Source organism: Lycium ferocissimum, unplaced genomic scaffold (genome assembly GCF_029784015.1).
Source record: "Lycium ferocissimum isolate CSIRO_LF1 unplaced genomic scaffold, AGI_CSIRO_Lferr_CH_V1 ctg2309, whole genome shotgun sequence".
In the NCBI taxonomy this organism is placed as follows: Eukaryota; Viridiplantae; Streptophyta; class Magnoliopsida; order Solanales; family Solanaceae; genus Lycium; species Lycium ferocissimum.
Window position 1 is genome coordinate 176189 of NW_026720753.1, and position 27887 is coordinate 204075.

Below are 27887 nucleotides of genomic sequence, written 5' to 3' on the forward strand. Positions count from 1 at the left end.
ATCAATATAGTATAACAATACTATGATTAAGTTTTACATAGATAAAACATTCAAAATATCAAAACCGCTTAATTGTTAAAGGTGCTTCCGGGAAGGGGTGGTCAGTTCGGAAGAATGGGGGTTGAAGGTAGAGGCAGATCTAGTCTAGCCTTATACCTACGCGTTCACGTGAATTCAGTAATTTCCATCAACAATCTGTATTTGTATAAAGAAATATATAAATAAATATTTGATTGGTAAACCCTATTACTATATCAATTTAAAGTCGCTTTAAAAACTCATAAATTTCAAATTCTGAATTTAGGTGGAAGATCCTCCTCCCCGTCAATGTCAAGCATAGGAAAATCATAACTGCCAAAGCTAAAAGAAAATTAGGTTAAACTGCAAATACAATTTGTGGACAAACAAGTTCAATTAAGGTTATTAGGGGCTCTCAATAGTGCATCCATATATTTCAACCGGGTAATCTTTATCTTATCTATATGTATATAAAGGAGAGACATAGGCCCGCTGATGTGGCGCTCTCTATGACCAGAATAACTATTTATCTTTTTCCTCAATTTTTTGCCATTAAAAATTTAAAATCCAATTGTTTAGTTCACTATATACCGCATAAATCCCTTAGGTCTTCAGTTACAGAAACCCCCAATAGGCGCTTCTCTTTGTCCACTTAAATACCCCAGCCGTTACTTTTACCTTTTCCTTTAACCCTGAAACGATGCTCACATCTGTTCTATATCACAACTTCTTGTCCACGTCAACCACATCGTTTATGCTTCTGTGGTAATTTTCCTCAAAGGGGAAAGTAAACAATGGTCAGTGACTTAAGAACACTATGTCTTGTCTCAACAGAGTAAATAACAAAGTTAGAAAAGAAGAAGCTATCGAAAAGGAGCGATGGGTGTATCCCAAAACAATACATCAACAAACCTAAAAAAAGTAATTGCCAAATTATTTTTTCAATGGTGAAGAATCTCCCATGTTATGGCATTTTCTTAGTTCTTTCGGCGTTTTCGCCTGCTCCCGAGCATTGATTAGCTCCCTTTTGACCCGAGGGGACCACTGATACGCTTTCCGAGGGATCTAGACCGGATTCCGGCAACTTTGGTAAAAATATGAGCCTTAAGTGAAAAAGGGTTGACCCGAAGTTGACTTTTAGGCAAACGGATCTTTTTTGGAGTTTCGTCGATTCCGAGAGGTCCAGATGGTCATTTAGAACTTGTATGTGTATTTGGTTCGGTTCCCAATACATTCGGATGCATTTCGACATATAGGATGGGAGATTGGAATTAGGCATCAGGGGTTGACTCGGTCAACGAGGCCTCCGTTAGAAATTCTGAGACCACGAGCGCGTTTGCAGCGTATTTTTGTATGGGTTTAGGTGGTCAGGTTATGAGCAGATGGCCTTGGGAATAACCCGGGATTTCAATTAGAGACTTGGGAATTTTAGGGAATTCTGGTATCTGGTGCCCGCAACGGTGACATCGTAGCCGTGACCACCGCATGGCGGTGTGTGACACCGCCGAATGTAACTTAACCGCCTTAAGCGCGTAACGTAGCGGCATTCCAACCCACCGTGGCGGTGACGGCGTTATATTTCATTAAATGTGTCTTAAATAAGTCTTAGACCCTCATTATTTCATATCTCGATATTGGAACTTAGAAAACCTGGTCTTGGAGATAAATTGAAGAAATTCTTGGAGGTAAACTTTGCTCAATCCTTTTACTCTTCCTTAATCACAATCATTCTAGATTCTTCCCTTCCCTTTAACATTTCCCTAGAGATGGAATTCGGAGGAGGGTTTTAGGAAACTTTTCCCTAGGGTCATGTATGATAAATTGATGATTTTAATGCTAAAATTTGATGAATCTAAGCTTATTGATCATATAGGTCCCACTTTTAACATTGAATTTCGGATTTGGAGACTTAGGGTTTATACCCAATTTGGGATTTTTTACTTGAGAAATCAGATTTAGACCAATTCTTGAGTTAAATTAATAATTAATGGTTGAGTTATGATTCCCTAGTACTCAATTTGGTATTTTGCCCCTGAATTTCTCGTTTTGCCTTTGTGGGCCGTTTCCCCATTTTCTAGGGTTAAAATGGACCTAGTTGATATCATAGCAATCCTAGTATCATTCTTCATGATTTCTAATATAGAATTCGATTATGCTTAGACTACTTTGGTTCTGAGCTTCAAAGGAAAGGCAAGGCAAAAGAATGACTTGTTGGTGTTGCGGTTCGGCAGTCCAGGTAGGTTATGGTTTACCTTTAGTGAGACTTCGTACAGTGAATCACATATTTAGATTATAATGTCGAAGACAGCATGTGAACCTTCGGGTGTGAAGTTGGGATGGATATTACCTTAGGTTGGGCCCTGATGTGTGTTGGGACTAGCCACCCCGTTATGTGTGCTTGATTGTCCTATTTTGATGGTTGATGCCACGTGTAGTTGGTAGATATCGAGTTCTATCTTGTCGTCTTGATTTGGATAAAATTGATATACCCGTGGTTGGTATTTGTACTTGGATATATTGTTGGCGTACCCAATATTGGTACTTGATTTATTGATATATGTTGGCATACCCATTGTTGGTATTGTGATGTGATACATGTTGATTTATTGAACTTGATCGATTTACATATGCATTGCACCCATTCTCTCGTATTCATGCATGGCCGATACCCGGTGATGATTTGATATCGTTGATTGAGCGAAATTGATATTTGATAAACTCTTTTACCCGAGTGATTGTAAAAAGGCCGATGTTTAAGATACATAGAATCCTTAATTATATATAAAAGTGATATTTGATGAACTCTTTTACTTGAGTGATTGTAAGAAGGCCGATGACCGAAGTTTAATATCGGAATCGTTGATTGTGTGAAACTGATATTGACAGACTCTTTTACTTGAGTGACTGTGAGATGGCCGATGTCCGATGAGCTATTCCGGCATCATTGTTGCATGGCCGATTCCGATGTTATTCCGGAATCGTTGTTAGTGCATGAATTTCGGGGGTCCCTCAGGGTGGTGCCGGCGAGACTCCCCTTGTGAGCAATTAGCCAGGGTCCCGTCTATTTGTTGGGCAAAAATTCGGGACGGGTGGCACTTAGACTTCGCGAGTCAAGCTAGGTTGTGCTGCCGAGACGTGGATATTTCCGTCCGGAGTACATGTGTACACCTCATTTGCATGGCATGGCATCACATTCATACCATTATTGCACTGCATTGTATTATGACTTGATTGAGATGTTGTGATGATTGGATTGTGATGTTTCTGTTATGACGATGGATCGTGATGATTCTATTGTGGTGATTGTATCAGATCGGATACGTTCGGACTTGACAGATTTGGGTTAGATGCTTACGTAGGCAATGATGGATATCTGGTTGTGATTATATTGTCTTATACTTGCTAGATTCCTTGTCTATCTACTTTATCTTCTGAATTGTGTTAACTATACTTAGTCGGCCGATGATGCCTACCAGTACTGTTGATTGTACTGACACGCTTTGCGCATTTTTTATGAATGCAGAGTACCAGGTCGGATCTACTTCTCTGACCCATGGCTGATCGACTCTTCAGCTTCCACTCGAGTTTTCTAGGGTGAGCATGGCGTCCGCTAACCTTGAAGACTCTCCTATTACTTATGTCTTGCTTTCCATTCTGAGACATAATTTGAGACTACTTATGTATCATTATTCAGACTTATAGTATTTGGATTTAGATGCTCTTGTATGACCAGATCATATATTGGGGTGGATTTCATTTACTTCCGCACTGTTGATATTATATTATATTATATTATATTATATTATATTATATTATATTATATTATATTATATTATATTATATTATATTATATTATATTAGTGAGACTTATGTTATTTTACTTTCTTCAGCTATTTTCTATTATTTGTGAATGTTGAGTTAAGGGTTCGCCTACCGAGGTGAAAAGGCGGGTGCCCGCGCGGCCTAAGCAAAATGGGTCGTGACAAGTTAGTATCGTAAACCCTAGGTTACCTGGTCTTTAATACAAGAGCGTGTCTAGTAGAGTCTCGTGGATCGGTATGATGAGCTCCGTACTTATCTGCGGGAGGCTATAGGACATTTAGAAAATCTCACTTTCTTTCTTTTCGTCGTGCTACTTTATTCAAATTGGTATCTGGAAAGACCAAATTGGTATCTGACCCTTATCTATTCCCTCACAGATGGTGAGGATTCGCGACAAGCCAGCATGGAAGATGTACATGAGGTTGACCCCATCGATTTTTACGGGCGCATCAGACAAGGATGCCTACGGGTTCATCGTGATCACGCACAAGCTACTCCATGCAGCAGGGATTACGGATACCCTCGGAGTTAGGTATGTCACTCTTCGACTCAGTGGTGGCGTGAGGTCATGGTGGAGAGACTACCTCGCCAGCAGGCGTGCGTCCACTTACTTGGAAGCAGTTCTACGGGGTGTTCCTGGGGAGATACGTGCCCCGTTTGCGGAGAGACAAGCGTCAGAGGCAGTTTCTCGACCTCCGCCAGGGGGGCATGCCGCCTCACTACCTATGCGTTGTCCTTCTCCTATCTAGCTCGTTACTCTATCCCTTGATTCTGACGGAGGTCGGCAGGATACGGTGGTTCATTAGCGGGCTGGATGGTCCTCTCCAGCTACCCTGTATTCAGCTTGAGGCCGAGGGCGCTTCGTTCCAGGTCATTGTTGACTGTGCAGCGAGAGTTGAGGCCGCGAGGGCGAGAGCAGCTAGGCCTCCGGATGGAGATCCCTGATGCAGCGACGACAGGTATTACTTCTGTTCGGGGGCAGTCTATTACTATGTTATTTGATCCTGGATCCACTTATTCGTATGTATCTGCATTTCATGCCGTTGGTTGGGATTTGCCATGTAATAGCATAGATATATTGTTCGTGTCTACTCCGGTTGGAGATTCTATGGTTGTTGATCGAGTCTACCGGTCTTGTTTAGTTATTTTTATGGGGAACGACACTTGGGTAGATCTGATGATTCTGGATATGGTAGACTTTGATATTATATTGGGTATGTCCTGGCTTTCCCTCACAAGCGATCTTGGGCTGTCACGCAGACGATCCACTTTTAGCAATGCTTGGGTATTCTAGCTTGAGTGGAGAGGCACTCTAGTCCCGCTCCAAAGAAGATCATTTTCCTTCTTTCGAGCGAAAGAAGTTAGTAAGTAAGGGGTGTTTAGCGTATTTGGCGCATATTCGCGATACGACGCTGTATCTCCACCCCCGAGTCTATCCCTATTGTGAGCGAGTTCGAGGAGGTATTTCCGTCGGATCTGCCGGGTATGCCACCCGATCGCGACATTGATTTCTGTATCGACGTGGACTCGGGAACTCGCCCTATTTCCATCCCACCATATCGGATGGCACCTGCCGAGTTGAGGGAGCTTAAGGAACAATTGCAGGATTTATTGAGCAAGGGGTTCATTAAGTGAGCATCTCCCTTTGGGGTGCTCGCAAAGGTTATTTGTGAAGAAGAAAGATGGGACCATGAGGATGTGCAGTGATTACCGCCAGTTGAACAAGGTTACTATCTGAAACCATTGCCCTATGCCTCGTATTGACGATCTATTTGACCAGCTTCAGGGTTCTTCGGTGTTTTCTAAGATTGATTTGCGTTCCGATTATCACCCATTGAAGATTAGGGCGGAGGATATTCCGAAAATAGCATTTCGGACGAGATATAGCCTTATGAGTTTCTAGTGATGTCTTTCGGAACACCAATTCCCAGTGCATTTATGACCCCGATGAATGCCATCTTTAGTCCATTCCTTGATTCTTTTGTGATTGTGTTTATTGATGACATCTTGGTGTATTCCAAGAGTAGAGAGGCGCATGAAAGCCATCTTCGTACCGTTTTTGGGTTGTTGAAGAAGCATAGTTTATTTGCTAAATTTTCTAAGTGTGAGTTCTGGTTGGAGTCTGTGGAATTCTTGGGTCATGTGGTATCGAAGAAGGGGATTATGGTTGATCCACAGAAGATTGAGGCTGTGAGGGGTTGGGCGAGGCCCACTACTGTTATCGAGATTCGTAGTTTTGTGGGTTTGGCCAGTTACTACCATCGCTTTGTGAAGAGTTTTGCTACCATTGCTTCATCCTTGACCAAATTGACTCAGAAGGATATTCCCTTCCAGTGGATGGATGATTGTGAGGAGAGCTTCCAAAATCTCAAGCCTCTTTTGACTACAGCCCTGATCCTAGCCCTGCCTGTGAAAGGTAAGAACTTCGCTGTCTATTGTGATGTTTCCCACATGAGTTTGAGTGCGGTGTTGATACAGGAGGGTAGAGTGATAGCTTATGCTTCCCGTCAATTAAAAGTTCACTAGAATAATTACCCTACCCATGATTTGGAGTTGTTGGCCGTAGTCTTCGCCTTAAAGCTTTGGAGGCATTATTTGTACGGAGTCCATTGTGAGGTTTTTACTGATCACTGTAGCCTTCAGCATGTGTTTACCCAAAGAGATCTAAATTCCAGGCAGCACCGATGGATGGAGCTCCTGAAGGACTGTGACATCTCTATTCTGTATCACCCTGGTAAAGCCAATGTGATGATTGATGCCTTGAGTCGTAAGGCAGTGAGTATGGGGAGTTTAACTCAATTGATTGTTTCCGAGCATCCGTTGACCATGGAAGTTCAGACTGCGGCCGCGGTTTCGTCTCGTCTCGATATCTCGACCCCCGAGCCAGATTTTTGGCTTATATAGAGGCGAGATCATCGTTATTGGATCGGATCGCCTCGTCGGTTTAAGGATTCTCAGTTGAGCAAGATCCGAGATAGGGTGTCGAAAGGGGAGGCCAAGGAGGCCGTGATCGATTCTGAGGGCATTCTGAGGATTAAGGGACGCGTATGTGTTCCTCGTGTTGGTGATCTGATTCAGTTGATCTTATCTGAGGCCTGTAGCTCGTGCTATTCCATTCATCCGGGAGCGACTAAGTTGTACCGTGACTAAAGGCAGCACTATTGGTGGCGCCGTATGAAAAGGGATATAGTTGATTTTGTGGTTAAGTGTGAAAATTGTCAACAGGTAAAGTATGAGCACCAGCGACCTAGTGGGGTGTTTCAGAGGATGCCCATTCCCAAGTGGAAGTGGGAGAAGATTACCATGAATTTTGTCATGGGTCTTTCGAAGACCCTTGGCAAGTTTGATTCTATTTGGGTGATAGTGGATCGATTGATAAAGTCCGCTCACTTTGTTCTGGTTCAGGTTTCTTATACCGCGGAGAAGTTAGCCAAGATGTAAATTCGAGATATTGTGAGATTACATGGGATTCCTATTTCTGTAGTATTTGATCGGGGAACTATCTTTACTTCCTGATTCTGGAGAGCATTTCATGACGAGTTGGGTACCCAATTGGACTTTAGTACAACTTTCCATCCCCAGACCGATGGCCAGTCCGAGCGGACCATTCAGGTGCTCGAGGATATGTTGAGAGCGTGTGTCATTGACTTCTTGGTCATTGGGATCAACACTTGCCCTTGGTAGAGTTCGCATACAACAACAGTTATCATTTGAGTATTAGTATGGCGCCTTTTGAGGCCTTATATGGTAGGAGGTGTAGATCTCTGATTGGTTGGTTCAATGGGCTCGAGGCTCGACTTGGGAGCACAGATCTATTGAGAGAGTCCCTTGATAAAGTGGGAGTTATTCAGGCCAGGCTTGTGGCAGCTCAGAGTCAGCAAAAGATGTATCTTTGACCGGAATGTCCGAAATTTGAAGTTTACTATTGGTAATCAGGCTCTATGGAAGGTCTCACTCATGAAGGGTGTTATGAGGTTTGGTAAGAGGGGCAAGTTGAGCCCTATATACATTAGCCCGTTTGAGATTGTGGATTGTATCGGTGATATAGCTTATGAGTTGGCATTGCCGCCAGGCTTAGCAGGAGTTCACCCGGTTTTCCATGTTTCAATACTGACGAGATACCATGCCAACAATACCTACATTGTCCGTTGGGATTCTATATTGCTTAATGAGAACTTGAATTATGAGGAGGAGCCTATCGCGATCTTGGTTAGACATGTTCGGAAGTTGAGGTTAAAGGAAATTGCTTCTGTGAAGGTGCAGTGGAAGCACCGCCCTGTGGAAGAGGCTACTTGGGACACTGAGTCCGATATCCGTAGCCGATATCCCCAGTAGTTCGCTGATTCAGGTATTTCTCTACTTTTCTTCTTTTCTTTGCTCGAGACGAGCAACGGTTCCAGTGGTATCGATGTAACGACCCGTTTAGTCGTTATAGTTCTTTTGGCATTTTCGCCCGCTTCCGATCATTGATTAGCTCCCTTTTGACCCTAGGGGACCGTTGATGCACACTTTTCGAGGTATCTAGATCGGATTCGGGCAACTTTGGTAAAAATATGGGCCTTAAGTGAAAAAGTGTTGACCCGAAGTTGACTTTTGGGAAAACGAATCTTTTTTGGAGTTTCGTCGATTCCAAGAGGTCCGGATGGTCGTTTAAAACCTGTAGTATTTGGTTCGGTTCCCAATGCATTCGGATGCATTTTCGGGACATAGTATGGGAGATGGACTTAGGCATCGGGGGTTGACTCGGTCAACGAGGCCTCTGTTAGAAATCCCCGAGACCGCGAGCGCGTTCATAGCGTATTTTTATATGGTTTTAGGTGGTCGGATTGTGAGCAGATGGCCTCGGGAATAACCGGGGATTTCAATTGGAGACTTGAGAATTTTGGAGATTTCTGGTATCTGGTGCCCACAACGACGCGCACGGAGCCGCCCTCAGCCGGCACCGCTATGTGATGACAGGATTTGAGCGGTAACTTAAGCACGCCGTAACGCATTCCAACTTGTGCCGGTGGTAAGCGTTATATTTCATTAAATGTGTCTTAAATAAATCTTAGACCCTCATTATTTCATATCTCGATATTTGAGCTTAAAGAAAGCGGTTCTTGGAGATAAATTGAAAAAATTCTTGGAGGTAAACTTTGCCTAATCCTTTACTTCCTTAATCACGTAATCATTCTAGATTCTTCCCTTCCCTTAACATTCCCCAGAGATGGAATTCGGAGGAGGGTTTTGGGAAACTTTTCCACTAGGGTCATGTATGATAAATTGATGATGTTAATCCTAAAATTTGATGAATCTAAGCTTATCGATCATATATCTCCCACTTTTAACATTGAATATCGGATTTGGAGACTTAGGGTTTATACCCAATTTGGGCATTTGAGTTAAATCAACAATTAATGATTGGGTTATGATTTCCTAGTACTTAATTTGATATTTTCCCGCGAATTTCCCGTTTTGCCCTTGTGGGCCCGTTTTCTCATTTTCTAGGGTTAAAATGGACCTGGTTGATATCATAGCAATCCTAGTATCATTCTTCATGGTTTCAAATATAGAATTTTATGCTTAGACTACTTTGGTTCTGAGCTTCAGAGGAAGGGCAAGTCAAAAGAGTGACTTGTTGTTGTTGCGGTTCGGCGGTCCGGGCGAGTTATGGTTTACCTTTAGTGAGACTTCGTATAGTGAATCACATATTTAGATTATAATGTCGGAGACAGCATGTGAACCTTCGGGTGTGAAGTTGGGATGGATATTGCCTTAGATCGGGCCCTGATGTGTGTTGGAACTAGCCACCCCGTTATGTGTACTTGATTGTCCCATTTTGATGGTTGATGCCACGTGTAGTTGGTAGATATCGAGTTCTATCTTGTCATCTTGATTTGGATAGAATTGACATACCCGTGGTTGGTATTTGTACTTGGATATATTGTTGGCGTACCCACTGTTGGTATTGTGATGTGATACTTGTTGGCGTACCCCGTTGTGGTACTTGTGATATTGAACTTGATCGATTTACACATGCATTGCACGCATTCTCTTATATTCATGCATGGCTGATACCCGGTGATGATTCGGTATCGTTGATTGAGCGAAACTGATATTGGATAAACTCTTTTACCTGAGTGATTGTAAAAAGGCCGTTGTCCGAAGATCCATGCCGGAATCGTTGATTATATGAAACTGATATTTGATAAACTCTTTTACTTGAGTGATTGAGAGATGCCGATGTCCGAGGTTTAATTCCCGGAATCGTTGATTGCGTGGCGATATTGACGGACTTCTTTTACTTGAGTAGGACGAGATGGCCGATGTCCAATGAGCTATTCCGGCATCGTTTGTTGAATTGCCGATTCCAATGTTATTCCGGAATCGTTGTTAGTGCATGAACTCTGCGGGCCCCCTAGGGTGGTGCCGGTGAGACTCTCCATGTAAGCCAGTAGCCAGGGTCCCGTCTGTCTGTTGGGCAAAGATCCGGGATGGGTGGGGTGGATGTCATTTACTTGTATGACTAGACCAGATATTGGGGTGGATTTCATTTACTTCCGCACTTGTTGATATTATATTATATTATATTATATTATATTATATTATATTATATTATATTAGTGAGACTTACGTTATTTTACTTTCTTCCGCTATTTTATATTATTTGTGAATGTTGAGTTAAGGGTTCACCAATCGAGATGGGAAAGGTAGGTGTAATGCTTAGCATGAAGGAAAAATGTGTAATGTACGAAACGGGAATTGCGTTAATTTAGTTTTATTGTTGGCAAATGATTTTTTTGTTAAAAAATTTAATTTTTGTTACCATAGTATTGATTATTGTTGCAAAAGGATTTTTGGCAACAACAAAAAAAAATTGTTGCACGTTGTTGTAATAACAGCCGTTGGGAAAAGTTCATGCAACAAAATTTTTTTTTTTTTTGTTGCCAAAAGTATTTTTTGCAACAATAATCAATCTATGGCAACAAAAAAAATTTGTTGCCAAATATTTTTTTTCTTGTAGTGCCGGAGAGAGAAAACAAAATTCATGCAATCAATTGTCAAATTTGTGTATTTTTGCACCAGCATCTTTATATGAAAATTCTTGCTAATGCTTAACGATGCAATTCTGTTTCAGAGCATTACACATTTTTCCTTCAATATGCATATGTCAGGTTGTTGCGGTCATACAAACATACTCTTCCACTTGAGAATTCAACTGTTGAAGAATGAAATGAAGAAAACAAGATTTTTCAACTTCACTCTCCTTCTCATTCAATTATAATTACTTTTACTAAAACTTAGATCTATACATTTATTAAAACAAGGCATAGAGTAGGTGATGTGACACTCTCTAAAGCCAAGAAATAAAACCTACTTATATCTTTTCTCATTAATTTGAAAGTAATTACCTACGTATTCAATCAATTAATTTGATAACGGGCACCTAATTAAATGGAAGTTCAAACAATATATCATCTTAAATGACTTTTGTAACCGACGCTACATTAAATCCCCAGACTCAAATACATGTACTTATTAATCTTGCATTGCCCAAGTTGAAGGATATAACACTACATTTATATGGAGGATTATTTGCTTAGAAGATGGGAGGTTAGGCTCTAAATTCTGATACCTTCTGTTTATGTTCCTTTTCATGTCTAGAAAGCCTTGTCATTCATAAAAAGCTTATTCTAAAGTAGCTAGCCAATGTAGCTGATCAAACATTTGGCCCCATCAGAACAGTTGCATCATTCACAAGTGAGAAGCAGGCTTTCACGGAGTATAATAAGTCCTCACAAAAGGGATACAGATCTGGTGTACATGAAGGACTTGCAAGTGGCTTAGGCTTAGGATCAGCCGATTTTATTCTTTTCTGCAATTATTTTTTGGCTTTCTGATACGGTGTAAATATGATGCTTTGACTTCTTTAGTTTATTTTTAAATATACTAAGCTAATTGATAATTTGCAATAAGATCATAAAAGATAGTATATTATGTCATCATATAAGTCTCTTAATTAGACTAAAGTTCTACTTTGACATAATAGGTAACGACAAAGTATCATTCTCTCTTGGCAGTATGGAAACAATTGTCAAATTAATCGAAAGTTTTTCATTAATTCATGTCAGATACAGTTGGAGAAATTAAATCTCTTTGCTTACTTTGATTATCATAAGTGTATTGAGCGATTTTATAGTCTTAAGAATTAATATATACTGTTTCAATTTCAATATTGTTGTCAGGGTAGTTTATTTGTCACAAGGTTTTATTTCCTTTAAATTAGTGTTTATCTTCTTCTTCTTTTTTCAGTTTAAGTTTCTATAATCCAGCATTTATATAGTTGTCAGGGACTCAGGGGTAGCTATGATCGATCAAAGAGAATACCTCCACTTCTTATTATTTTGAGAAGTAAATTTTAGATACATTTTGAGAAGTAAATTTAGCCATGAATCATGATATCGCCTCTAAAGAACATAGCTATTGAAGAGCTGTATGTAATGTCTATTGAAGTCAAACTTGTAATTCAAGGTGAAAAAAGAGTAATTCAACTCAGTGGCTATGTTGTGAAAGTTGTGCACAAAATTCATTGGTTTTTTATATTCTTAAATCTCACGAACAACTAATTTTGAGACTTTTTTACTTTGGAATTTTTACTGTCGTGCAAATGAAACTACATCTCTTTTATTTTCCGTCCATGTTTAAAGCAAATATATCGGTGATTTTCTTTTGGTTTGGGTTTTGATATTTTCGCGCAGGCAACTTCACTAGTATATATATAAAAGCGGTAAAAGGCCGTGAAGAGGCATCACAGAATCACAAAGTTGGTATTTATCTATTTTTACAGAATTTAGAGGGATAAAAACAATTTTATGGCCTTAAAATTAAAATCCCCAAATTACAGACGCCTCTTAGCCTCTTGCACCCCCAAGGATTATAGCAACATAATATATCTCCCTTATTTTCCCATCACGCTTCCAAATCTTCTTCCTATTCTAGCTGCGGTCGCACCTTTTAATTAGGGCTTCCTCAACATATCCTCTTCCTAACCAGAAACATAGTACAATCACAATGAAATTCATCTATGGACCATACCTAGCGACCTTATTGAAAAAATTAATGGATGAATTCCAAAATCTTTTCCCAATTGACAAAGGCCAGAGGTTTTGCTTCGTAACATCTCTGGAAAAATTTCTTCTCAAATTTTCAACTTTTGAAAATTTAGACTCTAAAGATTGCATAATGGGTGTTGAAGAAGTTGTATTATTCGTCCACTGCTCTTTTACATGTCTATTTGAGAATTCATGCATCTGAAGTTGCATTGATTGCAAATTCTACATTGAATGTTTTAGCAGCTGTGATGATACATGGTGCAGTTCTCTTTCCTTTTTCTTAATTTTAAGGTAGTACTAAAATTTTACTGAATTGATCAGTTGATTCTTTTTGTATATACAAATTTGAGAATTCACCTGTTTCTTCAATTCTTCAATTTATTTTTCGCCTGCTCTGTGCTCTTTGTTGGTGTCTTGGATTAACGCTCTATTTGTCTATTATGATTGCCTACAAAATGGTGTTTTTCCTAGTTTTGGCTTTGCATAACTGCATTGTGGATTTTTTTTTTAATCTTAATTTGTTGAATTTATGACTTAGTAGTATCGTTCTTTATCAATATATCCGTGAGTTAACTGATTTAAAAATAATCATTATATATCAATCCATTAGAAATTGACAAATAGAAAAAAAGGGTTTTGGCACAATTTCTAAATGTAGCACTGTCTAAAGAATTTGCGTTTTAGTTTTGAGAATGCGTCTCTTAGTTCTACTTTTTTTTCCTTGCAATATTGAAAATGGAAACCCCGTTACAGGAATTAAGCTTTTATGAAATTTCCTTAAAGTTTTCACTATAAAGGTTGGTGCTTAGCTCTCTTGGTTCAATTGTTCTTCAATACACCTAATTCTAAAAAAAAAAAAAAATACTTGCATACGACGTAGTGCAAGGTCTGCAAGCAATTTCCTTCTTTTTTAATCATTGAACTCTCTTTCCAGAAATGAATTTAATAAAAAAGAACCTTTCAGATAAAAGTGAAAATATCTTATCATGGTTGTGTAATTAGTAACAGTCAAGAATGTTGCTAAGAATAGACAAGGTTCGTACAATGGCGATTGTTCTTCAAAACAATAGCTTTTTTCTTAAATACAGGAAAAAAGGCCTTTTAAAAGTTGAATTGCTTTCTTTAGGAGGGGCTCTATATGAAGCTCTTTTATGCTTCTAGGTATCCATTTTCTTATTTTCTATATATTCTGCTCAGTGTTAGCTTATCGTTTGAGAATCGGAGAGGTTAATTATATTGGTTGATTTTTTGAATGCAGACCAAAGTACAAAATGAAGAGATCCAAATTAATGCGTACCTATTGACTTTCTTTAGGCGAGTCATGACAGGATCAAGATTATTCATATCCAGTAAGGCTGTGAATTCTCATGGAGCTTTTATATTTATGTTTGTTTCATCACTTGGAATGTGAGGCAATTTAGAGGAAAACACGTTTAAGAAAGATTTTCCCCCGTAGATTTCAGATGAGTCCTTTTTTCTGGATAAGAAAGCTATACTGCAGGGATAAAAAAAATTATGAAGTCTGGTTATCTTTTCATCTTTACTGAATGAAGTGGTAACTTCTCTCTTTTTGTAAGTCCTTTTTTTGCTTATCAGGAGGTGTCTTGATTTTTTTTTTTTTTTAAATTTGGGTTTTTCACCCGGTATCCGGTACCCGCATTAGAGCCCAACTATATCCAGATTCGCGCCGCGTAGAGCTCAATTTGGGGGAAAGCGCTCTCTACCAAGGATTTTTTCATACCCAGGACTCGAACCCGAGACCTCTGGTTAAGGGAGGATGCAGCTCCATCCGCTGCACCACATCCTTTGGTGATAGGAGGTGTCTTGATTATTGCTCTTCCATGGTAACCATCTTTATAAAAAGGGAAAAGGGTCAAAAATATCCCTCTACTTTGGGAAAAGAGTTAAAAATATCCTCCAAACTAATTTTAGGTCAAAAATACCCCTCGCGTCATTAAAGTTTTCACATATACCCCTGTCTTAACGGAAATTCCCAAATCCGTGAAGATAATTCGGTTTCATTTTTTAAACCCGCTCCATTATTTAAATCCGATCCAACTAAATAAAAACCTATGATCCTACAATCCCCTTTAAACATGTAGACCAGGGTGAAAAAATGTGATCGTAGGATCATATGTTTTATATAGTTGGGTCGGATTTAAATAATGGAGCGAATTTAAAAAATGAAACCGGATTATCTTCGCGGTTGGGAATTTCCATTAAGATAGGGGTATATGTAAAAACTTTGATGATGTGAAGGGTATTTTTTATCCAAAATTAATTTGGAGGATATTTTTAGCCCTTTTCTCAAAGTAGAGGGGTATTTTTGACCCTTTTCCCTTATAAAAATATCTTTTACTAAAAAAATGAAAAGTTAATGCAAATTAAGTTACAGCAAGTCTATCATGTCATCTCTTATCTTTAGTTTACCATTTTTTTAATATCTAATCGGTAATTTGCTATCATTTTATATCTTGCTCATCTCATCATCTTATTTTTATTCAATTAAGTCAGTTTTCCATTTGTATAGGTTGTAGTTAATGAGTTCACAAGATATGGGACTATGGGAACCCTTCTTGTACACCAAGCAAAAGGGAAAATCAGGGATGTCGTGTTTGTTGAGCTGCAAAGGTGAGTTTGTTTATATGTCTATTTCCGGTTTATGTTTTATATTTTAACGTGCTAATACATGAGCACATTTTGTTGATTTGTAGTGAATATTAAGCATTAAACTCTCTTCTGATGAGAAAAAATTGTACTTTGTGACCCGATAAATGTTGTTGCTCTGGAGGGCAAATTATTGTTGCATTACTTTTTGGCCCTTCTGTGAGTTACATGAAGGAAACTTCATCCAAAGTGCAGTTGTATCAAAGATACAAATTTTGTTGAAATCTCTTTTCTAAGTTATTGTCATTGTATTTATCTTTATTATTTGTTGCATTTAAGGTATTCTTTAGCTAAGATATATGTTAAGGAGATGATATAAAAAGGCATGTGAATCGTTAGGAAGAATCTACCATACAGAGTTGGAGTTTTGTGAACAAAGTCTTGTGAGGTTAATAGAGTTATGTGTTGTGCAGGTATTTTGGAGTTAGAATGCTCGGAAAGTGAAAAAACGAGGAAAATAGGCAATCTGTTCTGATAAGCATAAGGACGGACCGTCAACATGCTCGACGGCCCGTCAATTAGCCTCATCGAAAAGTTCCTGCGAAGTGACAAAAACATCAGAGCATACTCAGATCGTCGATGTGCACCGTCCACATGATCGACGGTCCGTCGAAGTGCTTTGACGGTGGAATTCCTGCAGGGTGATAAAAGTGTACTCAGATCGTCGAGTTGGTCGTCGAGCATGTCGACGGCCGTCGAAGTGCAAAGACGACCCGTCGAAGTGCTAGCCGAGATGGAACGGGCTGGGATTGATTATTCCGAGTTTTAACTTGTATAAATACTTTTAGGTTTTATTTCTCAGACATCTGGAGTTTTAGACTTATAGTAATTACTTTTGAGTCATCATTGCTTTTGAAGATTTCAAGACAATTACATTCATTACTTTCAAGTTTATTCGTAAGTTCAATACAATAATTCAATTATGCAATCTGCAATCTGCAATCTTTTATTTTTTTCTTGTTGCCATGAGTAGCTAAACACCTTTACTAAGGTTGTGAACCTAAGGGTGGGTGTTTTGTGATTGGGGATCGTGAAAGATATACACATAATGTATTGTTAGGGTTTATTTGTTCTTCGTATTCATCATATAGTTAGTGGTTGCAAACATTAGCTAACACCATAAACTTTAGTTTATTTGGGAAAATAGCTAGGGTTAGGTAAGAACAAATAACAAGAACTCAGGGCTTTAAACCTTGTTTAATAAATTCACTTAAGAATAAAAGGAATTTACTTGGCATAATTAACCGGTCTTCAGCATACTTTCTTATCTTTGGAAAAAGCATGAAAGAAATAATCTTTTCTTATTGGGAAATAGTTTACATTCACATAGAGGTTAAGTGCATCCATACAAAACGATCCATTTAAGTATATCAAGATCGATACCCATGATCATACACTTTATCTAATGGGGACACAACCTTGGTTCTTTTTACCCATATATTTACAACTTTAAATTTCCAGTCACTTTAAATTAGTCAACAAACTAAATCAACTACAAAACCCTTTTCTGGAATACACCAGGACCGCAAGATTATTATAATACTTGTTTAGTAAACTTTTCACACCATATTCTCTGTGGGATTCGACCCCAACCTCGTTGGGTTACTAGATTTGACAACGTCCGCGTTATACCATTAATAGGTGTAATTTGAGCGTATCAACAACTCACAGTGCAGTTCACTATGATTATTGTGAGTAATAATTCATTTCTTCGACACGCCTAGCTTTTGTCTAATATTCTCTGTTATTTGTAATATGGCGAAAAAATCTAATCAGTAATTAAGGCGAGCTACTCTACTTTATTGGCGTCAAAATCATTGTATGTTATGCAACATAGGGATTAGCACGTGAGATTTTTCAAATTTGGTTGATATAGAATAAAAAGACAAAATAGAAAATGGAGTTAGACGTTGTCACAGCTGCTGCTTCTCCGAAGAAGTAAACTAGAGGTAACTTTTTGTTTTCGTTTTCCGCTCATGATACTTTGGCAGATTACTAACGCTTTTTAGTTGAAGACTTCTGCAGGTTTGATTTTAGTACCTTAGAGCTCAAGCATCTAGAACTACACTTGACAAAGTGGATTTTATACAAATGTACTATTTTCTATTAATTTTATACTAAGTTGTTTACAATACCTTATGCTTATTGAAGTTTAAGAGTATGGAAATAAATTTGTTGTAACATGAAACAGCAGGGAAGTTGCACCAGGAACAATGTCAATTATCTCAAGGATAGCTATACCTTTTCTGTGTTGTGTCATCTAAATCACTTTGTAAGCCTTTTCTTCAAATGGTATATTTTCCCAGTTGCAGGATCTAGCTTGCAGTGATCACTATGTCTTTAGGCAACTCATGAACATGACATAACATGTTCCATCAATACATTGATTGATGGCTAAATATATTGAAATTATCCTAGAGTTACTAACTAATTCACCTTAAACAACTGAAGCTTTAAGGAATTATATTGGATTTGACACATCTAACCGACCTAAATATGCTGCCATCAAATTATACATAATTTAAGATCTTACTTATAAAGAGATCAAAATTGTGCTAAATTCATCTCTCATTGCAACAAAGTTGATCTAAGAATCTTTTTTGGGCACTCGTGCAAAAGAAAGTATTCTACTGTAATATTGTCCTTATCTCTTATATCTGATGCAGGTCAAGAGTCAAACCAATAGAGTGTCTCTTGCCTTTTATACTACTGAGAATTGAAGCTCAAGTCAGCATATAATATCACTTCCATGAAGGTACACATTCATGTACTTGTCTATTAGAGATGTGATCTTTTCTATTTAGTTGAATCTGAGATTTTTTTGATTGGCCAATTCTAGATATAGATTTTACCATAAAGGTGTGCTTTAATGTTTATGAGGATCTACATATAGATTTTGGCATTGTGAAGGAACTCAGCAAGTGTGTCGATGTGCCTTGATATACCGTGCTATACACTACTGATATACCAACAGCAGTTAGGCTCGATTAGTTAGTTGAGCATGAAGTTAGTTAGGCTTCTAATTGTAATTATGATGAGGCGGTTAGTTACTTAGTTTGTTAGTCTTAGCTGTCACTACATTACAAAGCTAGATCAATTGTATATATTGTGCACCATCATGTACATTTGGGAACAATGAAATCTATCAGAATTTTCTCAACTGCTTTCTTCTTCTTCGAGTTCATCCATATTAATTTCAATCAGTTACTGATTCTCAGTAACTTTACATGGTATCAGAGCTTTACAATTTGCAGATCGAGAGGATTACTTCAACAATGAAGTGAAGAATTCGAGGGATCTGCAATTGCAATCAAAATTCTTTCATTTTTTACAAAGTTTTTTTTTTTTTTGGCGCGAAAATGACAAGTGTTGCAAATTCGAGTAGTACAGCTGTAGGATCGATGATCACAACCATTGATCATCATCATCCATTATATCTGTATCCATCTGATGCAGTAGGATCGTTATCTGTAGAAATCACATTAATAGGAATGGACAATTATACATTATGGAGTAGAGCAATGAAACTAGCTTTGCTTGGGAAGAGCAAATTAGGATTCATTGATGGATCTGTAAAGAGAACAGATTATCAAAGAGATCTCGAGAGATTATGGGATCGATGTAATGCAATTGCAGTTCCGTGGTTAATAGGCAATGTGAGTAAAAATCTGCTCAGTGGAATATTGTTCAACACAGATGCACATTACATATGGAAGGATCTCAAGGAGAGATTTGACAAAGTGAATAGTTCAAGAGCATTTCACTTACATAAAGGTATCTTCACTCTCACTCAAGGAGTTTTACCTGTTTCCATGTATTATTCAAGGCTAAAAGATTTGTGGGGTGAGTATGACTCAATTGTCCCACCACCCTTTGTGATTGTCCTAAGTCAAAAGAATATGTGTATCATCTACAGTACCAATGTATGTTGCAGTTTTTAATGGGACTTGGTTATAGCTATAACCAAGCTAGGAGTCAAATTCTTATGATGCAACAGACTCCAAATATGAATCAAGTATATGCAATGATTAATCAGGATGAGAGTCAAAGAATTATTGCAGGATCAAGTCAACTAATGCAGGATGTGATGGAGCCATCTGCTATGTTTACAGCCAGGAATGGAAATGGGAATTCAAGGCCAAAGAGACCTTATAATCCAAATTCCTTCTATGACTTTTGTCACATGGAAGGACATGTGAGAGCTGACTGTGTTAAATTGATGAAATGCACTTTTTGTCATAGAACTGGGCACTTACAAGAGAAATGTTACAAACTTATTGGTTATCCTGAAGACTTTAAAGGGAAAAAGAAGCAAATGCAGTAACAGGAGGTGACTTACAGTTGAATGAGCATGCTGCAGTACAACAGGAGTTGCACTATCAAGCACACAACTTGCAGCAGATACAATAGTATAGTCAGTATTCCCCTTATCAACCACCTTAGTTTATGACTCAATATTCTCCTTATCAACAGCCAGGATTGTCTCAAGGATGGGGTCAATATGCACAACCAGGATCAATTCCATATGCACCTAGTCAAATGGCTCAGTTCACTCCAAATCAGCATCAACAGTTGCTTGGGATGCTCAATAGCAACAACCACAAATCAGACAAATCTGAGACTAGTGCCAATGCCAACATGGCAGGTAACTATGTTCTTGATACTGAAAGTGAATTTATTTTGAAATGGATTGTGGATACAGGTGCCTCTAATCACATGATTAGTCATCAGAAATTTTTACAAAGTCAAGGTTTGATAGAAAATGCAGGTAAGGTGCAATTACCAACTGGTGACTCAGCACAAGTTTCACATATTGGAAATTACCAACTAGGTGGAGGTGATGTCCTTAGAAATGTTCTTTGTGTCCTAGATTTCAAGTTTAAGTGTCAATCTCAAAGCTAGTAAAGGAAACTGCTCTGTGTCTTTCTATCCTAAATGCTACATATTTCAGGATCTCTTATCTGGGAGGGTGAGAGAAATTGGTAAAGAGAATGAAGGACTCTATATACTGAATCTGAGCACACATGTTCAAGGAGGAAGAGTAAATAGGTGCATGGTTGTTACACAAGAAGCTAATGCGGTGTGGCATCGAAGACTGTGTCATGTGCCTATAAGTGTCTTGAGGAAATTGTTTTTTTTCAAGAGTAATAAACAATTTACTTTGAATAATTGTGAAATTTGTCCCCTTGCTACACAAACTAGACTCCCCTTCCCACATAGTTATAGTAGAACTATTGATATTTTTGGTATGGATGTATGGGGGCATTATATAAGGTTGAAACATATAATGGCATGAGATACTTTTTCACCATAGTTGATGATCATTCTAGATGGACTTGGATTTTTCTGATGAGACTTAAATCTGATGTGATTATGCTATTAAAACATTTCTTTATTGAAGTAGAAACACAGTTTGGCAAGAAAATCAAAATAGTTAGATCAGATAATGGGACTGAATTTTTCAACCAACATTGCAAAAAGTTGTTTCTCAGTAAAGATGTCATACATGAAAGCTCTTGTCCATTGGAGTAGTGGAGAGGAGACATTCCTTGAAGAGCAATTAAGTTTCAAGCAAGTCTACTTGATAGATTTTAGGGATTGTGTATAGAAGCTGTAGTATATGTGATAAATAGGATTCCTTCTACTGTATTAGGTGACAAATCACCCTATGAAGTCATGTATAAGAAGTCTCCTACCTTGGCACACATGAGGATTATTGGTTGTTTATGCTATGCTACTAATCTCACCAAGCAGGATAAGTTCGGTCCTAGAGCTGTCAAGGCAATACTTGTAGGATATGGGACTTCTCAGAAAGGATACAAACTCTTTGACATGGATAATAGAGTATTTTTCATGAGTAGAGATATAGTGTTTATGGAAACTATTTTTCCTTTCAAAGGTTGTGCTCTTGATTAACACAGTCAAGCCACACCTCATAAACACTTTTCTTTTGATGACTTAGTTGCTAGTCCTCCAATTCATAGCCTTGGCCTTCCTACTGTTCCAACTATAGCTGATCCCCCTATTTCTCACACCTCAGATATTGATCCTGTCTCACCACCTCTTCCACCACCTACTACTCATGATGTGAGAAAGTCTACAAAACCCTCTAAACCACCCATATGGCATAAAGACTATGTCACTAAAGCTGGTTCTACCAGTTGCAATTACTCAATTGCTTCAATCATGGATTATACAGGCTTGTCTCAGAAGTATCAGAGTTTTGTTTCCCAGTTTTCTTTGGAAGTTGAACCTACTAACTATATAGAGGCTGCTAAACATCCCAAATGGATAGAGGCAATGCAGACTGAACTTCAAGCCCTGGAGGATAACAAAACTTAGGAGTTAGTGTCACTCCCTCATGGCAAGAAGCCAATTGGCTGCATATGGATTTATAAAGTGAAATACAAAGCCAATGGAGAAGTTAAAAGACTGAAAGCTAGACTTGTTGCCAAGGGTTACAACCAGAAGAAGGGACTGGACTACCAGGAGACATTCTCTCCAGTAGTCAAAATGGCCACAATAAGATCAGTTATTGCAGTTGTTGCTGCTAGGCACTGGAACATTCAGCAAATGGATGTAATGCCTTCTTGCAAGGTGACTTATATGAGGAGGTGTATATGACCATTCCTGAAGGATTCTGTGGAAAGAAGGATAAGAATCAAGTCTGCATACTCTTGAAATCACTCTATGGCCTGAAGCAAGCTTCCAGGTAGTGGAACATCAAACTCACCACTGCTTTGACCTCATCTGGTTTCCACCAGAGTACTAGAGACTACTCTCTGTTCACAAAGTGCCATAAAGACAAAATTGTAGTTGTCCTGACCTATGTTGATGACTTGTTGATCACTGGTAATGATGATCATTTGATACAGGAGACAAAGAGAGCCTTGCAAGCAGCTTTCAAAATCAAAGACCTTGGTGAGCTTAGATATTTCCTTGGCATTGAGTTTGCTAGAAGCAAGGATGGCATTTTGATGCACCAAAGAAAATATCCATTGGAGCTTATTTCAGATATGGGACTTGCAGGGTCAAAACCTGCATCTACCCCTATGGAAGTTAACTAGAAGTTGACTACAGCAGAGTTTGATCACTACCTTCAGAAAATTCAAATCCTCTTTTGTCCAATCCTACAACTTATCAAAGAATTGTTGGGAGGCTGCTTTACCTCACAACTACTAGGCCTGATATAGCATTTGCTGTGCAATGCTTGAGCCAGTTTATGCACTCTCCCAAAGAGTCTCATATGGAGGCAACAGCCAGGCTTGTTAAGTACATCAAACAAGTACCTGGATTGGGGATTTTGATAAACTCACATAGCCTCAATCACCTGAGTGTGCATTGTGATACAGATTGGGGTTCCTGTGTGAACAGCAGGCGTCTATCACTGGATATTTGTTCAAATATGGTTCATCTCCCATTTGTTGGAGTTCTAAGAAACAAGCCACTGTCTCTAGGAGTTCAGCTGAAGCCGAGTACAGGGCAATGGCATCCTCAGTTGCTGAAGTTGTTTGGTTAACAAGACTGTTTCATGAGTTAGGAGTGGAGATTATGCTTCTTATTCCTTTGTCAAGTGATAGAAAATTTGCACTACAAATTGCAGCCAACCCAGTATTCCACGAGAGGACTAAGCATATTGACATCGACTGTCACTTCATTAGAGAGAGGATCCAGTCTAGATTAGTTTCACCACATTTTCTTCCTTCAGCACAACAACCTACTGATCTATTCACCAAAGCACTTAAGAGAGGGCCTCACAATCATTTTATGTCCAAGCTCGGTATGAAGAACATCTTCATAGCACCTAGCTTGAGGGGAGGTGTGAAGGAACTCAGCAAGTGTGTTGATGTGCCTTGATGTACCATGCTATACACTACTGATGTGCTATACACTACTGATATAGCAACAGCAGTTAGGCTCGATTAGTTAGTTGAGTAGGAAGTTAGTTAGGCTTCTAATTGTACTTAATGAGGCGGTTAGTTACTTAGTTTGTTAGTCTTAGTTGAGTCTTAGATGTCACTACATTATAAAGCTAGATCAATTGTATATATAGTGCACGATCATGTACATTTGGTAACAATGAAATATATCAGAATTTTCTCAACTGCTTTCTTCTTCTTCGAGTTCATCCATATTAATTTCAATTAGTTACTGATTCTCAGTAACTTTACAGGCATGAAGGCGTACTTTAATGTTTGTGAGGATGGTAAATAACGTTTCACTTGTCATATGATTGCCTGTGCAATATATCAGGAGTTGTCAGAGCTAAAGAGAGATAGAGAGAACAAGAAACAAGTTAGAAATGAAAAAGGAAACAACAAATGATGCAATTTTGCTTAAGAGTCTGGAACTATGTAATATTTTAATCAACATTAGCAAAGCGCTTTATACTAGGGATAAAGAACATAACAATTTAAGTAACTGGATAGAGCTGTCTATTTAGTAGCTTTAAGCTAGATAAACACATTGCAGACAGTAAATTTCACATTGCATTTAAGATATAAAACGAAGATTCCTAGCTACAAAAACTCTTTATTTTGCAATATTTATCTTTATAGAGTCTGATAGAATAATATATTGTATGCCATCCTGGTCCATTTTACATCACTTAACCCCTCTTAATTGGTGAATGTACTCCTTATATCTTCAGCTTTTGAACTAAAGCCAAGCCTTTTAAGTGTACAATGTGACCGCCTTATATTCAAATGAGTTTTTTTTTTTTTTTTTTTTTTTTTTTATCAATTCATAAGGATCAAATGGAGTTAAAGATTTCTGTAGCACCATTTAACCTCAAAATGATCCCCTCTAGCCAATGCCAATGACAATGCCCCCTACCAGGCCACCACCATTGCCCTAGTGCCCAGCATTTTTTTGGCTGCCCGCCAAAAGCATTATGCCAACCCACCTTCTTTTCAAGTTTGAAATCCGAAGAGAGCAAAAGTGTCTATCATTCAAGAAAAATCAATTAGATGGTATCAAAAAATTTCCTTAACGATAATGTTTGAAAGATTACCACTATATTTAGAAATATAAAATGACGATGTCACTGAATACCAGTAAACTGTAGTCATATCCTATACTATTAGATATTATAGATTGTACCATGATCCATCAATCACTGCTGTTGGTACGGAAACCACAAGAAGAAGAAAAAAAGAACTACATAAGCTCAAATAACTACGATCAAACTTCTCTATAATGGCAGCGTTTGTCCGAAAATTTTATGACTACTTTAGTGAGGTGTTGTTATGTATGCAGTATCAAGATGACATTTGATGTTTAGATTTGATTTAGCTGTTATAAATAAAAGTACGCAAAAAATCATTTGTCTGTATTTTTTATGTTATAAACGAAACCAAAATACTTGTTAATTTTAAAATCTCAATCGAGTTTCATATTTCATTAATTGAAAATTGAAAAGACAAATAAATTACAAAGAAATCCATACCTATTTGTACGGTAATGATAAATAATTAAAATCTAAGGAACATATGTAATCAAAATTAACCTAAAGTTTAAATATTATAGATTTGACGTAAGAATTCTACAATTGTATGTTGTTTCATAAAATTTCTACTATTAATGATAATATAACGCTTGAACTGTCGAAGATTTTTATCAATACTTTCAACGAAAGGGAATTCAATAGATTTCCCTTCATGGCTGTCTAAGAGCTTAGTAAGATAATTGAGGATTTTTAGATATTTGTACTTGAAAATTTACTATGTGCATGACATTAATGATGATTATCATGAGTATTTAAGCCATCATAATTAATAATTTAAAATATTCAAAAGACATATGAAAAAATTACAATAAAAAAATAATTTATTTAACTCTCAAAAAGCGAAAAATATCAATACAAGGAGTACAAAAGAGAATCACAAGGAGAAATTTTGGCAAAACCACGTGGTAACTCAAAAAGCCCACAGGTGGACCACTTAAAGTAGGTCTTTTCTCACTACAATTACGGACCCGTGGGCCAGATAAAAAATATTTAATTAAAAACTAGATAAATAAAAATAAGTAGAGTGCTAAGAATCACAAGAAGATGAGTCAAACTCAAAGTCTACATAACCCATCGTATATTAATATTATATTTATCAAATACTTAATAATAATTGTTAAGTTCTAACCAAAGTTACAATCATATCTTTAGTTGAAGCCAAACTTGAATTATAAAGCATCAAACTTGTATTAAGAAAACAAAACAGTAAGAGCACCATGTACAACTAAAATTGTATTGAAACCAACAATCTATTACGAAACCTCCATATATCATGAACATTATTAACATCTGAAAGTATTGAATAATTCGTAGTTAAAAGTATTATTCGGATAATTTAACTTTAGTTTTTGACTTGGATGGCAACACCACGTTATATTATCTTGTAAATATTTAGATTAGAATTTAAATTTTAAAAATTATAAAAAATATTTTTATAAAAAAAAAAAAGTGGGCTGGCCCGGTCCAGCCTGCAGCCCACATAGGGATGAGTTGGGTTGGCTATTTTTCCTTTTAAGATCCATCAAAATGATGGGTCAGCCCCGCCTAGCCCGTCAAATTTCAAAGCCCGCATAAGTCAGTTCTGGACTGAGCCGGCCCATATTGACATCTCTTGACTGGCATCTGGCGAATGAAGAAATTGCACTGTTTTCCCTTTAAATGGGCTGGTCTTTAAATTTTTTTTTCCCTTCAAATGGGGTTGTCTTTAATTTTTGTCCCTCGCAATAGAACTTATGGGTGGTGGGGCATAAGTTGTGGGATATTAAAATGCGAAAATATAAATTTATGACCTACAAAAATTTATTTGCTACCAGGGATAAAATTAAAGGTCAGCACCAAAATAGGGACAAAATTGCAAGCGAATAGACATGGCTAGGATAACTCTTTCCCAGAATGATGAGGCACCATTTCATAATCATGGTAGCTTGTTATTTATTTTCCTTGTAATTAGCTGAGATTATCCCTGGATGTCATTAGTCCATCTATCTAGAGGCTCACTAGATAATTAAAACTTGATATATAATTTAATATATCACAATTACTTAATCATTATGAGTTGGTGCCCCTTAATTTATCCATTTGTCAGCTACTTGTTCATATTGCAATAGTTTAATGTCAACATGGGATCTTCCCATGAAATTAAAACGATACATAAAACCAAGAAATGCTCCATCCTTTAAAATAAAATTAAACAGTAGAAGATCATCACCAAACCTTCAAAATTATTTGTACTACAATGTTTGCATTATTACCCACTAAAATCTTTTTTTAAAGGAAATTATTTTATGTATGGCCAAACTAATAGAGATATTTATATTTACCCTAAAAATCATTACCCCCCCCCCCCACCCCAAAAACTCCGACACACAAAGATGTAACTCCTTAAGGATGCAACTAGAAAGAACAGAAATCAACGTGCAATATTAACATTCCATGGAACTACTTTTATTATTTTGACTCTCAAAACCTACTCCAAAGTTAAAAAATGATCTCTAAAAGAAAGACGGCACACCTCGAAGATCGCCACCGCAGAAGCTAATCACACTCTCTGATGAAGATTTCTTCGTTTACATCGCCTCCGGAGCTTGCTTTTCACTTCTTTTCTTCTCAGATCTGAGTGTTGATTCACATGGTAAAAAAACAAGAGTTCTGTATCAATCACGTCCCTCCATCACTTTGGAGTCTGCCAGAAGATATGAAAAAAGATCCAGATGAACACGCCTACTAATATAGGACATCAAAATGTGTTTCACATGCTAAGATAGAAACAAAAACTCGGATTGACAGCTGTTGTTTTGACCCAAAAATGTTGTTGCAAGAACTCCAAGTAAACTATAATCTCCATTCGGCACCACAACCACCGTTGATGGCGGAGTGTATTTCTCAGATATGTATTTATTTTTGTGTTGAATACATAGAAAGAATCAGTTGGATCTTTACCGGAAAGCAAGCGCCTTTGTCCCTTTTCCGTTTAATATATCACAATTACTTAATCATTATGAGTTGGTGCGGCTTAATTTATCCATTTGTCAGCGACTTGTTCATATTGCAATAGTTTAATGTCAACATGGGATCTTCCCATGAAATTAAAACGATGCATAAAACCAAGAAATGCTCCATCCTTTAAAATAAAATTAAAAAGTAGAAGATTGCGCATCACCAGACAGCCTTACCTGTACTACAATGTTTGCATTATTAGGCCACTATCTTTTTTTAAAGGAAATTTTACATAGTGTAGAGAACATATAAGAGATATTTATATTTAATAACTATACATT

At 37.7% G+C, this 27887-nt stretch overlaps 2 long non-coding RNA genes across 2 annotated transcripts in view; both read left to right on the forward strand.

Moving 5' to 3' along the window:
* Nucleotides 1-12832: 12832 nt before the first annotated feature.
* Nucleotides 12833-27887, forward strand: part of LOC132043327 (uncharacterized) — a 56621-nt gene continuing 41566 nt past the window's right edge. The window contains exon 1 of the long non-coding RNA XR_009411776.1: nt 12833-13226. This is a non-coding gene — a long non-coding RNA (uncharacterized LOC132043327). The remainder of the gene's footprint in view (nt 13227-27887) is intronic.
* On the forward strand, nt 14039-16003 carry LOC132043326 (uncharacterized). The gene is made up of 3 exons (XR_009411775.1): nt 14039-14096; nt 14194-14779; nt 15466-16003. It is a non-coding gene; the product is annotated as an uncharacterized LOC132043326 (long non-coding RNA).